The 16,261-nt window shown below is 40.8% G+C and overlaps 1 protein-coding gene and 1 non-coding gene across 4 annotated transcripts in view; one reads left to right on the top strand and one right to left on the bottom strand.

The window, feature by feature from the left end:
- DACH2 (dachshund family transcription factor 2) overlaps window positions 1-16,261 on the bottom strand; it is a 411,691-nt gene that overhangs the window by 166,460 nt on the left and 228,970 nt on the right. The window lies entirely within an intron of this gene.
- On the top strand, window positions 12,224-12,330 carry LOC144455078 (U6 spliceosomal RNA). Its single transcript, XR_013483742.1, has one exon. It is a non-coding gene; the product is annotated as a U6 spliceosomal RNA (small nuclear RNA).

The raw sequence follows: 16,261 nt of genomic DNA on the forward strand, positions 1-16,261 counted from the left end.
CAAGCCAAACTGATGACACACTTTTTGAAAACTGGCTGATCAAATTTAAGGGAGTTCTCAAAATCAACAGGGTTGCTGTCAGAGATCATAGAATCTTAGAATTGGGAGGAGGTTTCTGGTCATTTAGTTATCCTACTAAAATCTTGACCAAAAGCAAACCTTTCCTCCACATCAGTGACAAGGAAGGAGTCATTTGGTTTCAACTTAAAAGCCTCTAGTGACACTTAATAGGGCACTGGGATCTGGAGTCAGGAAGACCTGACTTCAAATCCAGCCTCAGATAGTTAAACTAGATGTGTAACAGTGGACAAGTCTCAGTTTTCCATATCTGCAAAATGGGAAAAATACTAGCACCTACCTCAAATGAGAAAATAATTATAAAGTGCTTATTAGCACAGTTTCTGGCACATAATATATGCTGTAAAATGCTAAATATTATTACTATAATAATTATTATTTTTATTACATAGCAAACCACCATGCACTTAGTGGCTGTTAAAGGCACCTGTGAGAACTACAAAAGCAGCGTAATACTTTAAAGATCTAATGGAGTAGGGTAACACCATATAGAACATCACTGGTTGTTGAGTCATTTTTCCATTCATGTCTGACTCTTCACGACCCCATTTGGGATTTTCCTGGGAAAGACACTGGAGTGGTTGGCCACTTCCTTCTGCAGCTCATTTTACAGATGAGGAAACTGATCTCACAATTGCTATACTTTCTGCAAACATTTAACCTAGTCCTATGAAAGCACTGTATTGGAACAAATAGTGAATACAAGGAGTTTTAATCCTATCTAGAAGTGGAAACCATCTGAACCAAAATGGGAAAATCCTTATGAACTGAGATGTTGAATACTAAATTGATGAATACTGAAGATATTCCCTATAGGCAGATCTTCATATATTCTGTGACACATCTTACATTCACAGTTGATCTTTATGTGCCAAAATAATAAAAAATAATAAGAATGTGCTTTTAAATGGCTTCGAAGAACTATGATTGATCTGCTTATCTTAAAATGACAATTTCCCAGAAACCTGGAACTGCCACCAAAACTCTTGGAACATACAATCCCTGTTGGCATAGGGAGGTGATTGTCCTGGCCAAAAAGGCACACTTTAGTTGGGTTCACCATAGAGTGGGAGAGAACAAGCACCTACCACGCGCCAGGCACTGTCCTAAGCATTTTACAGATATGATCCCCATTGACGACATTCATATTCACTGTCCAAAAGGAAAGAACTTGACCAGAGGTGAACTGGCGAGTCTTGACAAGATCACTGTCTGACCTCCAGAATGCACCGTTTCTAGCACTGCTGTTGTATCAATGTCCCATTTCAGTTTTGTGCCAGAGGACTGGGACATGGGCACCACGTCTTCCCATTGATCTCTCTCTGCTTCCCCCCATCACTCCTGGCTTCCCCGCGCTGCGTTGGGCTGAGTTCAGACAACAAGCTCACTTCTCACCTGCTCTCAGAAACTAGGTGGGGTGGCGATTAAATGCCCTTTAAATCTAAATGCCAACCCCTGTTCAGACGGCAATAGACAAGGTTGCTGCTCTTGGAAGATTTCATATTACATCTTTAATTGTGGGCATTTAGCAGCAAGTCTCTTATTATTAAGATACTGCTGACTTTTATTGTCAATGTGGCCACAGGACAAAGCTAATAATTACCAGCGCCAGAAGCAGCTTGTGGTTTTACATTACTTTGAGGTAAATTACACTGGAATTAGAGTGGATTACTTTTATCAAATGGGGAATAAGCTGTTAATTAACTCCCCGCTGTACCAATCTTTTTCTGAGCTTGCAACTGTTATTAGGTCTAGATTAAACTGTTGAATTAATTTCCCACTTACTTACTATTTCAAGAGTTTTTAATTTACCTGGCAGCAGTTTTAATGGGAAATTGTATTAGTGAGCATAAATTGTTTTAGGGAAGGGTAAACAGTTTGTGATAATGTTTATTAAGTCGTTTTGTTTGAGCAAAAATATAATTGCAGTTTTAATTAGTGCATGGTTGTTGGCGTATTAGGTTGGAGATTGCATTATGGGTTTCAGAGAAAACAATCAGTCAGGTAATGCTAGCCTTTCTAACTGATGGCAAATGAAAAAGCTATGTCAATATGGCATCAACTTGGTGGCTTTTATATTCCATTGGGATAATGGAAAAGAGAACAAGCAATGTGTCCATTGTTTAGTCACTGATCTGTTGCTCTTGAACATCACATACATAAGTGGGTGATTTTTAAAGTTATTTTTTGAAGGAACAGGTCCAGGGTGTGCAATAAATCTGCTGTGTTTCATCATAGGTATACACAGCGGATTGAGATCACCAAGTATCGAAGATTTGTTGTTGGTTTTGTTGTTATTGTTGTGGGGGGGGGGACAGAGTGTTGTAGTAAGACGATGATTTCATTGGCATAGGGAACTCCTTCCTAGTGATCAAACTCCACCTACCAACTTATGGTGATTTAACTTGCAAGTTCTTCATGGAATTGTTCATGGAATTTTTCTACCTCCTCATTCTCTATAATAAGGGTTGGCATATAAGCTGTGATTACTCTTACAGTTGTCTATTCAAATACTTACCACATACACTGCATGGCCCATGAAATAATGCTTCTTGAGGTCACCCAAGTGACTGACCTTTAAGACAGTATTTTGTTGGTGGTAGTGTGGTTGTGATTGTTCAGTTGTTTCTTCGTGACCCTGTCTGGGGTTTTCTTGGCAGAGATACTGGAGTGGTTTGCCATTTCCTTCTCCAGCTCATTTTACAGATAAGGAAACTGAGGCAAACAGGGTTAAGTGGCTTGCGCAGGCTCACACTGCCTCATAAGTGTCTGAGGCCAGATTTGAACTCAGGTCTTCCTGATTCTAGGCTGGCACTGTATCTACTGCACCACCTAACATCATGACAAATCAAAGCACTTGAATACCATAATCCAGGAAGTAACAAAGGAAAACAGACAACAAAGCAGTGATTGAGAGAATCCACAGATCAATACCAGTCAAAATCCCCACGCTCTGAACTCCAAAGAATGTAGTGGTTCAGTGTGAAAAACAAACAACTTTCTCAAGATTTCAGGGGAATGGCCTCCAAATATTAAGGAAAGGCAATTCAAATAACACTGAATTATTGTGCATTTATAAGAAATCACAAGAGAGAATGAAAAATACACAAAAAAGTACCTGAAATAGCAATTAAAAAAATAGCATATCCTGCAAACCTGAGCCTAATCAATTAATTTAAATGATGAGCATTCAGCATTCAACAAAAAAGTGATGTTTGAACAGAATATTTGACATGCAAATACCCCCAAATAAAAGAAACACCAGAAAGGTAAATAAGCACAATTTTCAAGAAAGACTTAAGTAATACAATCAATTATTTCATGTTTATGGGTTATTATTTTTTTAAAAAGGAGAAAGATTTATCAATGGCATAAAAGAAAGAACAAAGAGAAACCATAAAAAGGCTCTAACAGACTAAAGATACAAGGTGAATGTAAAAGAATAAGAAGTGCAGATGGAAGAAGCGAAATGAAGTACTTTGGACTAGGTCCACTGACCATCTACAGGAGAATTCAGATGTCGTGGGAGGGTGAAGCTGACTAGGCAGTTGTATTGGTGGGTAGACAGGAATGGATGAGAAATGCCTAACAAATCTGTGGTCAACGGGGAATGGCCAGGGATTGATATCGTCCCTTAGCAAGAGCAGAAGGAGGAGAGGGTATGAGACCAAAGGACTAAGAATGGAGGCTTCCCAAGAAGGGGGAAAGGGATGCTGCTGAAGGATATTCGTAGTGGGAGATGGTGCCTTTGTGGCTAGTTTAGGGGATTTTCATCAATGGTGCCCTGCCTTCTCTGAGACACTGCCGTGCCTAAATGGGCAGCATTCTACCCCAAAAGAAAGGATGTGTACTTATGGGCATCTATCGCCTAACATGATGACAGAGATCTAGGCAGAGATAGGATGGCAAAGCTTTTGGGATGGGGATGGATTATGGTAAAGGCAGAGAGTAACCAGGAGCCACCCTTCAATTTAGGCACGACTCTTAGTAAAAACATCAAAAATTGATATGCTTTAGCTCCTCCAGAAACATGTATCTCCACTGGTCACTGGCCAAGGATTTCACATGTAGACTACCAAGGGCACAGTTACTCTTAAAGACAGTGTAAAACTGTGTGGGCATCTCTGACCTTAATTAGTTTGGTCCTTGAACAAGAAGTACTGAGCCCTTCCAGGGTCCCACTAGCACAGCCTTTGAGAATTCAGGGGTACCAGGACAGCAGTGCAGTGAAATATTAGGCTTTATAGGAAGAAACAAGAGGACAGAGCAAAATAAGGTTTGAAAATTGCCTCAGCTTTATGCAGAAATTCAGTGAACATTCGCTCTTTACTACCCACACTATGTAAGATTTTTCCATGTTTCACGGGAGAAAACTTGAGACTATGACCTAAAATACTGAAATCCAAAACAGGGACATCATATGGTTAGCATGCTACATGCGTGAGGACTAACTAAGTAGTATATAGATCTCAACTTGCCCTTTTTTCTTTCTTTGAGAAATACAGGCTCAGATTCTTATAATCTAGCCAATAGCTCACTAATGTTCAGAGACTCCTTAAGAGTCTGGCCAATATGACAGATGTTCTAATAAACCTTGTCCTTGGATGAAAAAAAAAATACAGACCAATCCAAAGTCTGGTACAAATAATGACTGCTGGGTCATATTTAGCTTAGGTAATCTGAACCTCTTGGCTTTAACATTTGTAATAATTATGTGAGACACCGACAGTCAAAGTTTTGTCACTGACCGTTTACTGATATCAGCTATTTTCTAATGTGTCTGACTTCCAGTTAATTAGAAATATGCACTGATGACACAAGCTAGGTACCAGTCCATCCCCCAGACTTGCAGTCATTAGGAATTATGATTTACAAGAGGGAGGCCTCTAGAAACACAACTTGTCTGACTTATAGACTGAAAGATAATGACATTTATCATTGAATTTTAGACTCATATCAATTTGGAAATATCTCAGTTAATCACTAGAAGAAAATCAAAGTAATAAGAAATGTTCACATATTTTTGTATATTTTACAGAGTAATGGAAAAGGTTTAAATCTCAAAATTTGCTGATTTTATATTTTAAAAGTTTTAGGGAACAGAATTTTCATTATATATGCATTTGTGATATTTCTGGTCACAATGAAAGAAAATGGGTTGTGGGGGAGGGGGGAGTGAATTTTAAAACGCCCAATCAGTATATCAAAGTCACGGTGAAAAGCCTCAATAAAGTTGAAAGATATGAAAACATAGTCACCAAATTGGACAGAAAATAGAAAGTAGTCATCTAGTTTTACTCATACCTCTTAACATGTTTTGTGCCCTGGGTCCCTTTGACAGTCTATTGAAGCCTATGGACTTCTTCTCAGAATAATATGTTTAAATGCAAAAAATAAAATCCACAGGATTACAAAGGAAACCAATCATACTGAGATAAAGATATTTTCCCATCTCAGCTGACAGAGCCTATGGAATCTATCCATCAACCCCTTAGGTAGTCTGGAGCCTACAAGTTAAGAAGCCCTGCACCCAACAAGTGGTCACCCAGTCTCTGCTTAGAGAATCCCACTACCTGTCTGGGTAGCCCATTCCATTTTTCAACAGTTCTCTTTTGTTAAGAATATTTTGGTGATATCTTTGCAATGCACTGTCCTCATTTTTTGTACTGAATCTCATCTGATTAGATTCAGCCCCAGTGAGTCTTCTTGTTTTTGGACTAAACATTCTTAGTCTCTTCATCCCATCCTCATACATCATGATCTCTGCACCCTATTTTCCCTTTGCTACTTTGTCTTCTCCTCTTCCTAAGTCCCCGATTTCTATGGAGAGTACCATCCTTCTCCTCACTCAGGCTCGCAACTTTGGAGTCCATCACTCTTGACTCTTTGCCCTCCCACCACTCGCTAGCCAATCAGTTGCCAAGTTTTGTCAATCCTATTTCCATAACATCTTTTTTATCCTTCCCTTCACAGAAATTAACCCACAGAAGTCATTGGCTTTTCTCCATATTACTCATAAAACCAAGGAGGAAGAGAAAACAAAATTCCATTCAAAGAAACGACAAAATACATCAAATATCTAGCTGAGCTAAGCTATGAAGACACACTGAGGACTTCTGTAAAGGCAACTACAAAACATTCTTTCCGGCAAGATTTAAACATAGGAGAGGTGCTTACTGTTCAAGGCTGGGCTATGCCAATACAATAAAAATGAGGACACTACTACCTAGATTAATTTAAAGATTTAGTGCAATACCAAAACACCAAGGGCTTTCTTTATGAAACTAGACAAAATAATAACAGATTTCATCTGGAGCAACAAAAGGTCTAGAATCTAAAGAAAAATAATGAAAAAAAAAGGCAGGAATGAAGGAGGCCAAGTATTATCAGACCTCAAATTGTATCATAAAGTAGGAATCATCAAAACGAGTTGACTTGAATTAAAAAAATAGAAAAGAAGACCCAAGGAAACAGAATAGACAATCGAGACCTGGAAACAAAACCATATAGTAACCCAGGATAGGATAAATCCCAAAATACAAATTATTTGGGGAAAAATTACCTATTTGACAAGAAGTGCTGGGAACATGAGAGAGATGTATGGCAGAAATGAGGCTTAGACAAGCATCTTACACAACAAATCAAAGTCAGTTCAAAGGGATGGGAACTAAATATAAAGACAGTATCATTTTTTTCAAAATATAGCAGAACAAAAGGAGTCTCTAAAATATACCAGGCACTGTGAAAAGGGTATAAAGACAAAAGCAAGAAGGAATAGCAAAAACATATCTAAGCACATTAAACAGACAAACAAAACAGATCCAAGGCAAACTTGGAGGGCAAGGCACTGAGCCCTAGGGGGACCAAAGGGGGCACTTGAGGAAACCAGGGAGAGTAAGAGGCCATGGTCTAGGGTCACGTGGCTAATAAGTGTCAGAGGGCAAGCTAAAAGCCAGATCATCTGGCCCTAGCTGCCATACTGCCTCTTACTTGCTTCTATGGCAATACTACATTATGTTTTAAAATAATAAAATGGTCATAAGACTAATTATCCTGTTCCTTGGAGTTCCCCTCCCAATCCACTTGAGGAAAGAACCCAGGGAATAATTTTCCTGTGAGGGAAAACTGGAGAAAGATTGCCTTTGGAGTCTGCTGAAGAAAAAGAACAAACCATCACAAATCCTTTGACTTCTAAGATTCCTGGGAAATTCTATGATGAAAGGCAGTGGCAACATTCTAGTCCAGCAGGATGCTCACAAAGACCTCTCTCTTCTCCTTCATTCTTGAGGGAGCCTTTACCATATGGCAGAGGAGCTGGCTACTGGATGGATGAGACAAGGAGGCCACAAAGACCTTTTGTTCTGGTGGTTGGGGAATACCGGCAGGCAAAGCTAATTGTGATCTCAGAGCGCCCTGTGTTAAAGTGTCCATTAGCTGGACAAACTTTAGAGCCTAGAGAATGAGAAGCACATGGAGTCTGGTGCCCTGAGCTGCCTACTCTTTCACTGTTTGCTATTTTTCCCTTGCTTTGCATGAAGGGGGGGAGGGGATGACTTTGCTCAATGCCATTACAAGCTCTGCAAAGTTTCCATAGCACTTGGGAAAACTGTAGCCAAAAACATAAAAACATTCAAGTGGAGTTTATTCAATTAATTTTAGTTTCCATTTATAAAGATTTTACTATTCAAGCAAGGGAAAATGAGAATTAAAATGTGGCTGAAGTCACAATGTGCTGACACTCAGCACAATTTTACAGCCTTTTTAATACTCAAGTAATTTTAAAAATAATAGGCTGAAAATAGTAAAAAACCCAAAACTAATAGTTTTGCTAAATTGCACTTTTATTACATGGTTTCAATTAACATTTTTTTCCTCTTCTCAAAGAGACAAATTATGCTTCCTTTTTTTCTCTCCAGGAAATTATAGGATGAGAGAAATAAGGCAAAGGCTTGGCCTAAACATTGGCTGACATTCTGATGGAAAGAAGACGACATTTATGCTAACACTGATGGGTTCCAGAATGACTGGGTCTTGTAAACAAGGAAGATATTAACGACTCTTGCCAGTGGAGGGGAGCTTCAAAACATGGGCTTCCCACATATGGTGATTCAGATCATGCAATAAAATGCATTAGTTATTACATTTAATATATACGACCTGAAGAATTACAAATAATAAAAGGCTTTCAATATGAAGGTGGTTTGTGGTTGCTTTGAAGTCCTCCAAAAGGTGCAATGGTATTCGCTGAGGTATTTTTCTGTTGCATAAGGAACCCGTTATACTACAGGTGAGGAGAAGATTTACACCACATGGTAGGAGGCTGCATCTGGGTCATGAACACTAGACTGATATTTAGCTCCTCTGAAGTAAGGAAAGCTATCACAGAGGTCAGAGGGAAAATGTTTAACTCTTAAGTTAGGCTGAAATGGCCACAAAGTTCAAATCTTTTCCTTCATTTACGGAGGAAACCTGTGGCCTGATGCCTCCTTGGGAATGTCATCATAACAATAATGGGCATTTATATAGACTTTTAAGGACTGCAACATTCTTTACCTCCCTATTTCCTTTCATCCTTAAAACAACACTGAAATATCAGTGCTAAGATTATCTTTGGTTTACAAAGGGGGAAACTGAGACTGAGAGAGACGAAAGGTCTGGCCGGATCCAAACTTGGGGCCAGTACACCACGGACCACATCACCTAAATTGATCACGTGTGATACTCAGAATAAAAACTGCCAGAAAAATCAAGTGGATGAGCAATAAAGAATAGCAAGAACAATAATCATTCCCTATGTCCACAGTAAGAGGCCATGTGGCACACTGGAGTCAGGAAGACGCGCCGTCCCATATCTAACATACCCTGTCTACGTGACCAAGGGTGGGCCAGATCACCTCTCTGCCCCTCTGGCAACTAGTGCTCTATGGGAACTTGGTATTGCTCTATTTGCTTAATATGGTCTCATCATACTGGCTGTGGTCTTACTTTCCCACAAGGATCACTCTTTCTAAAGCACTAAGGGTAACTTTCCAAGTTACACATGAGTAGCCAGTTTGAGGCAATTGAGGGAACTTCCACCTGGGACTTTCTCCATCCCAACAAAACCAGAGGCCTGGAATCCTTTCTTCTCCCTGTTGACATCCTCCCCCACAAAAATAAATGACTGAGTGAATGAATGAATGAATGAATGAGTAAGTAAATAAATGAATGAATGAATGAATGAATGAGCAACTCTTGGCTTTCAAAATCTTTCCATACATGTTATCACACCAGACACTCAAAACAATGCTGTGACATAGACAGGCAAGACTTCATGGAAAAAGAAGCTCAGATTAAGGAAGTGACTTGACCGCGGCCACACAGCTAACAGGTCTTTTTGGATTCATTCTAGCGCTTAGCCTCATATACCATACTCCCATAACACCAAAATCAGGGGAAAATGAAGTACAATAAAATCAAGCCCAGCTAAAATGAAGTGCTTCTCCCTGTCCACATCCTGGCCACTTCCTAGTAAAAGGCACAGCATATGTTAACATTTTCATAACACAGTTACCTGAGATGAACAATTCGTCAATTTAAAAAAAAAAGTGTTTTAAATTGCTCTGTTTCCATCCAAACTGTATACTTAGCAAATAACGGCCTTTAAATTGAAAGGACTGTCCATCAGAGATTCTACAGTAAAGCAGGAAAATGTATTTTATAACTAGCTGTGGCTTCTCCTTGTATATTAACAATATGGCTAAATTTTGGTAAAAAACATTAGCCACCCAAAATAGAAGGATTCAAATAATCAAGTTTATAACAACCATCTTCACCCTAGACACTAAAAGATCAATCCTCAAATATTTCCGTAAGGGGTTTTATTTTTACTCCCCTCTTCCCCCCACCCAAAAAAAAAAAAAGAAGAACAGTGTTCTCTACTGGACACTCAAATTTGGAGAACAAGCTTGCTTAATGCTTAAGCAAATATCATTCATACCCAGGGTCCCCGCCTGTTAAACTGTCTCTCAAAGTGGACATGACTCAAATGCCTGCCTATCACCATCCCCACAACTGGCCCAAGTATCCCCTGGGCCCAGAGCGTGGCAGGAGAGGCTGTGACCTCTGAGCTTAAACTGGTTGCTTCCTTCCTGTACTCAATTCTTTATCATGGGAATTTTCCAAATACAGCTTTTGGATCTTTCTGAACTCAGGCCTGAGAAAGACTATTGGTCACCAGGGAGTGCTAGGCCAACTCCAAACAGGAATTTGTGGTTCATTCCATTTGGCCTTGGCAGCCAATTTTGGGAAGAAGTGTGTTGACTGTGGAAAGTTAATCATCTCCTATGTGGATCCGACATGAAGAAACTTACTTACCACAGCTACTCACGGTTCAGTGGAAGGCAGCTGACCTCTGAAATAAACTGTGTATTTCCTGAAATGCGCCTGCTTCCCCCTCCCCAATTATGCTGCTCCATATGATAACAGCTGATGTATGTTTAGTCTTTAAAACATGCCCTAGAGACGACAATGAGGTAGACCTTCCAAAACCGGCCCACAGACCCTCTATACTGAATACAGGAGTTCAGAAGGTCTATTATCAAAAATTTTACAGCCACTGGATTAGATTAGATTCAGACTAGTGGTACTTTCTGTCTGTAACAAATCTTGCTATAAATTTAATGAAGTCTTTCTCTATCAAATTATAGTACATATGCAAAAGTCAAGCATACCATACATTTTCATGGCGTGAACTGCATTGTTACTTGTAAATGTTCAAGATATTCAGTATTTGTGATTAAAGCAATTGAAAAGTGTTCCCATTACAGTCTCTCCCAAGCAAGGGGCCCATCTCTCGGTCCCTCATTAGCTCTGCTGCCTGGGTTGCTTGGTGATAATATCCATTTATCAACAGTGGGAATAACACCGTATTTTAAAATATGTCTTAATGTGATGATAGAGAGGGGAAGTGCTGGCGCATTAAGAGCTGACACACAGCAGCTCAAGCCTTGGAAAGAATCAGTGAATGTCAGAGAGCTTGGCCTTTAATCACTAAGAATGGAAGCCTAGCAGAGTGCAGGATGGGCGGGCTACACAGGAACGCCTGGGCCCAGGGATTACCTGTGTCACGTCACCACTGTCAATACTGGCATCATCATGAGTAGGCACTGACTGAGCACCTCTGTGTGCCAGGCACTGCGCTACACACAAAGGAAGGCAAAAACATGAGGGCAGGGGGCTTCCATTCTAATGGAGGAGCTGACAACAAGTCATTTAACCTTCCAATACCCCAGATAACTCTCTAAAACCAAAACCAAGTTACTAATCTGCACTGGCGGATGGGAAGTCATACCTGGAGTTCCCACAATGATGAAATTAAAGGTTTAGACCCAAAAAAAGGCTTCCATTTACATAGCACTTTAAGATTTGAAAAGCACTTTACAGATATTATTTGAGCCTCATGACAATCCTGTGAGGTGGGTACTGGCATAATACTCATTTCATAGATTAAAAAATAAAACTGAGACTCAGAGGCTAAGGTACTCGCCTACTATCACACAGTTAATCAAGTTTTAGAAGCAGGATTCAAACCAAGGTTGAAGTGCAACACTAACCATTATTCCACACTTTTTCCCCCAACAGATAAGGAAAGTGAGGATCAGACATGACTTGTCTAAAATCCTGCCATGAATTGCTGATAAAGCAAGGAGTAAGAAGGGTAAGGATAACTATCTGAGGTATAATTATGCTTGAAGCTTTCAGCTTCAGTTTCAGTTCAGTTAGGATCATACCTGCCTCTTTCCCCCACCTCCTTTTCCTTCCTTAAAATAAGAAAGTATTGAAAGGATCATTGGCGCCTATTGGCGGGGCCTGCATGGTGGAGGAAGATGGATGAAACGAGGCAAGGATTCATCATCGTTGCCTTCCACTGCCAAAGGACCCTCACGTACTTGAACATGGACCCTGTACATTTCTGAGACCACCTGTATCTGCTTGTTTTCAGTCAAGTGGCTTGCTAAACACCTGGAGTCTCTGACAAAGCAAGCAAGACATGCTGAATACAGCAAGCTCCCCCAGGCTGGTAAAAAAGTCAAGTGAGCTTTGCAGCGCCATTGGACCAATAATTCATCTCTCTGTAAGAGTAATTTTAACAATATGAATTGTAGTGCTGGCTCCAGCAGCACATATACAAAAATTGGAACAATACAGAGAAGATTAGCATCGCCCCTGCACAAGGATGATGCATAAATTCATGGAGGGTTCCATATTTTTACCACTTAAAATTGATATAAATTGTACTTATATTTGTGGAGGGGGCGTTGGAAAGCAGGAGGAACACCACGATTTCATCAGTGTGTAGAACTTCCAGTGTGAAAATTCCCTCCAATCATGCATATTAGCTGCAGATCAGCAGCTCCATCTATAATGACTAGTCTTAAGAACTTGTTTAGGCACTGAGAGGTTAATACCCAGTGAATTACTCATGGTCCCAGAGCCACTATGTGTCAGAGGCAGGACTTGAATCCAGATCTATACGCCAAGGCTGGACTTCTCTCCATTTTTCCATGCTAGCAATGTGTAAGTAAGAAACGGTTTCTATTTGTGTGCCCAAGAGAGAGGGCAGCATATAATATCATCCCCCTGGTAATGGAGCTAATGAGAGACTCTAATCCCATTCATAAGCTATAAGCACCCTATCAATAATGGGGGCCACCTGGAGACTTGGAATTTCCCAGGAGATAAGGTCATCCCTCTGAGTACAGTGCTGGATGTTTACTGCTGCACAGAAGAGACTAGGAATGGGAGGACTTTCTAAAATGATGCTTTATAATGTTACTAACAGTTCACATTTCTACAGCATTTTAGGATTTAGAAAGTATTTAACACAAGGATGGGAGGCCCTGGGATGTAGATGATATTATCATCCCCATTTTATTAACAAGGAAACTGAGGCTCGTAGAGATCAAGTGACTTCCTGAAGCTAAAAGGCTTGTGAGGCAGAATTTGAATCCAAGCCCTTCTTCAACATGGCCCCAGCCTATCTTTCTGGCTGTTACTCTTTTCCCCTGACTTTCTATTCCAATCAAATTGACCTCCTTGCTGCTATTCTCAAGACACGGCACTCCATCTCCAGCTTCCACATCTTTGCACAAGTTATTTCCCATCCCTAGAACTTGTGCTCTCCCCACCTTTGCTTCAGGGTATCCCTAAGTACCCTTAAAAATTGGACTCAAACTCCAGGAAACCTACCCTGATATCTCCCTGGAAATTACTACGCCAATGTTTTATATCTTATATTTAATTCCTTCTGGATGTGTTGTTTCTTACCATTAGAATGTAACCCTCTTGAGGGCAAGGCCGTTTTTGGTTTTGGCCTTTGCATCCCCAATACCTACCACAGTGGCTTGGCACACAGTGGGTGCTTCTTTATTCCTTCTTGAAGAAATGAGCCCTATCAAGTCAGGAATACCAGTCTTACTCCTCTCTTTTTAAAGATGGGAAAACAGGCTCCATCTGAGAGATCACATAGGGATCCCAGTGAAATCACACAGACCTAGCACTAGGTATGATGAAGACTGAATGAAGGCCAACCCGCCTGAGTGACTACACAGAGGCACTATACTTCCAACCACATCAAGCTGTCTCTCTTACTTTACCCTGGAAAAGCATCAGTCCCCCTGACAGGCCAAGCAGCCCCAAATCCACCGGCACAACCAGAGAGCAGGCGGTTTGGTCCTCCTCCTAGGTCAGGTATGCCGGAACATTTCAATGAGGCCTTTCAGTTCCGACGGTTGCGAGCTGCTGCCGACTCTTGCGACAATCAAAAATCCTCCGTCATGGGACTGAGGACTCTGAACATCATGTCATAGCCACTCTGCTGGTAGATTTATTGGAGGGTAAAGCATGTCATTCATGCATCAACTCACAGGAGAGAAAAGCAATCCCTATGAAGTTAATCTAATAATAGACTGGGAAGCAATGATTACTGTTCCATGTGCACCAGCTATTTGTAGCAGTGGTTGGCCTAATTCTGCAGGCCTTGCTTGTCAGAGCTTTGGGATTAACAAGTGTTTAGCTGAAAACCTAGGGGGAAACATCAAGAAACGGCTTCATGAGGAGCAAGCCCTCCGTTCCCTTCCACTGGAAGATGCTGAAACCATATCTTCTCCCACCCTCCCCCTCTTCACCTCCCATTGCCCACTTCCACAAGCTCCTTGCACTAGATTTATTTCTCACATAAAACAAACTCTGGGGAGCAACTTTCAAGTGAATATAGACAAACTAGACCCTTTTCCTGTATAGCACTAGAACACTATTCAGTTTTGACAGTGGAAACCACTGAGTGTAGTAGGATTCCAAATTTTCAACTTCACTGCTGGAGCCTGCATTGATAGTTAGCTTTATGGTCCCCCCAAAATCTAAAATATTGCAGGAAAGAACTCAAATTGATCACTTTATGGGTTATTTTCTTTTCAGTGTAATTCTATTTGAGTAAAAGAAGACAGCCAGTGTCTCAGCCAGAGATGTAACTAGGGTGGGGCAACCAGCATCCCAGATTTAGAGGACACTGATAGTAAAACACCAAGTTTAGTAGCTAGTTTGTAAGAATCTAGCTTTCCTCCCTTATCCCAAGTGGTGGCTTCACACTGGCATGCTGGGGTCTCTGTCTCTAATCTGCATTCCCTACAAACACAAACACACACACACACACACACACACACACACACACACACACACACACACACAGAGTGCTCAAGTCATCTTCTCCTAGGGTGGTTTGCAGAGCTTGCCCTGAGTGAAATAAAATTCCTAGTCATGGCTTGGCTCAGTCCATGTTTCTATCTAAAACACCTCGCATCCAGAACCACAAATATATGACACAGTGGAAGGTTCACAACAGCCAGGCTGTAAATGAAACACTGGGACATTTTGGCCAAAGAAAGGAGAGACGACCATGAATCTCCAAAAATAATCATCGTTATAACAACCAGATTTTTCTGCTCTGGTGTGCCAGATGGGGTCTTGACTTGTACAGCACTGCATGAAAAACTTGGCCACTGCCACGGTGCGATATCCTGCTTCAGCAGAAGGCAGGGCAGTATAACAAAAAGAGAGTGGCCAATGAATCGAGCAACCAGGCCCTGTTTTGTGGCTACCAATGGGCAAGCTGATGGATAGCCTTCTCTAGGTCTGAATTTCCTCATGTGTAAAATGAAAGGTTTAGACCTCAAAGGTTTTCTCTAGCTCTAATATTCTGGGATGCCACACACAATTTGAGGGGGCTTGACTGTAGAACCTGTTTTTGGATTGTTCAGTTGCCTACTCGTTTCTTCTACACTGACAATGATTCATTACAATAAAGATTTTCCCACAGATTTAATGTTATTTTTTGCCTGTTATTGCCCACCTTCTTGAAACGTCAAACCATTTCTCAAAAAAAAAAAATTCCTCTTGGGGCAGCTAGGTGGCACAGTGGATAGAGCTCCAGCCTTGGAGTCAGGAGGACCTGAGTTCAAATCTGGCCTCAGACACATAATACTTACTAGCTGTATGACCCTGGGTAGTCACTTAACCCCACAGACTAGCCAAAAAGCAAAATATATATATATATATATATATATATATATATATATATATATATATATATATTCCTCTCTCCACTGATTTGTCATCTCTAAATTAGAAAGTAGAAGTCTGTGGTTTCTCCTTGAAATTCACAAAGATAAAAGGAAATCTCTGATGTGAATTTAGTATTGCTTCCTGCATGCCAACAAGAAATCTTCCAAATTGTTCATACTCATGTCAGCAGTCTGGCATTCCCTGCTTCTGATTTCAGAATTTAATTCAATTCAAACAAAACATTATTAGGTATGTCTGTGGATATATTGGGGGGGGGGTGTCTCTGTGTGTGTCTCTGTGTGTGTGTGTGTGTGTGTGTGTGTCTCTGTGTGTATATAATGCCCCTGTGCTAGACACTAGGGGGAGTCAGAAAAGGGAAATCAGACTCAGGCTCAGTAGTTAAAGCCACAGAGTAGGGAGAGATGTGATAAATACACAAAGGAGTCAACAGCAAAGACAACATCCCACCTCTGGCCTCACTCCTTCTACACCTCTTCTCTATCCAGGTTGCTTCTGCAGGCCATCACCCCCACTCTGCCCTCACTTTGCTTTTTTCCCCAAGTTAGCCCTCCAGCTACCTGGT

Source organism: Phascolarctos cinereus, unplaced genomic scaffold (genome assembly GCF_003287225.1).
Source record: "Phascolarctos cinereus isolate Bilbo 61053 unplaced genomic scaffold, phaCin_HiC Scaffold_8;HRSCAF=390, whole genome shotgun sequence".
NCBI lineage: Eukaryota > Metazoa > Chordata > Mammalia > Diprotodontia > Phascolarctidae > Phascolarctos > Phascolarctos cinereus.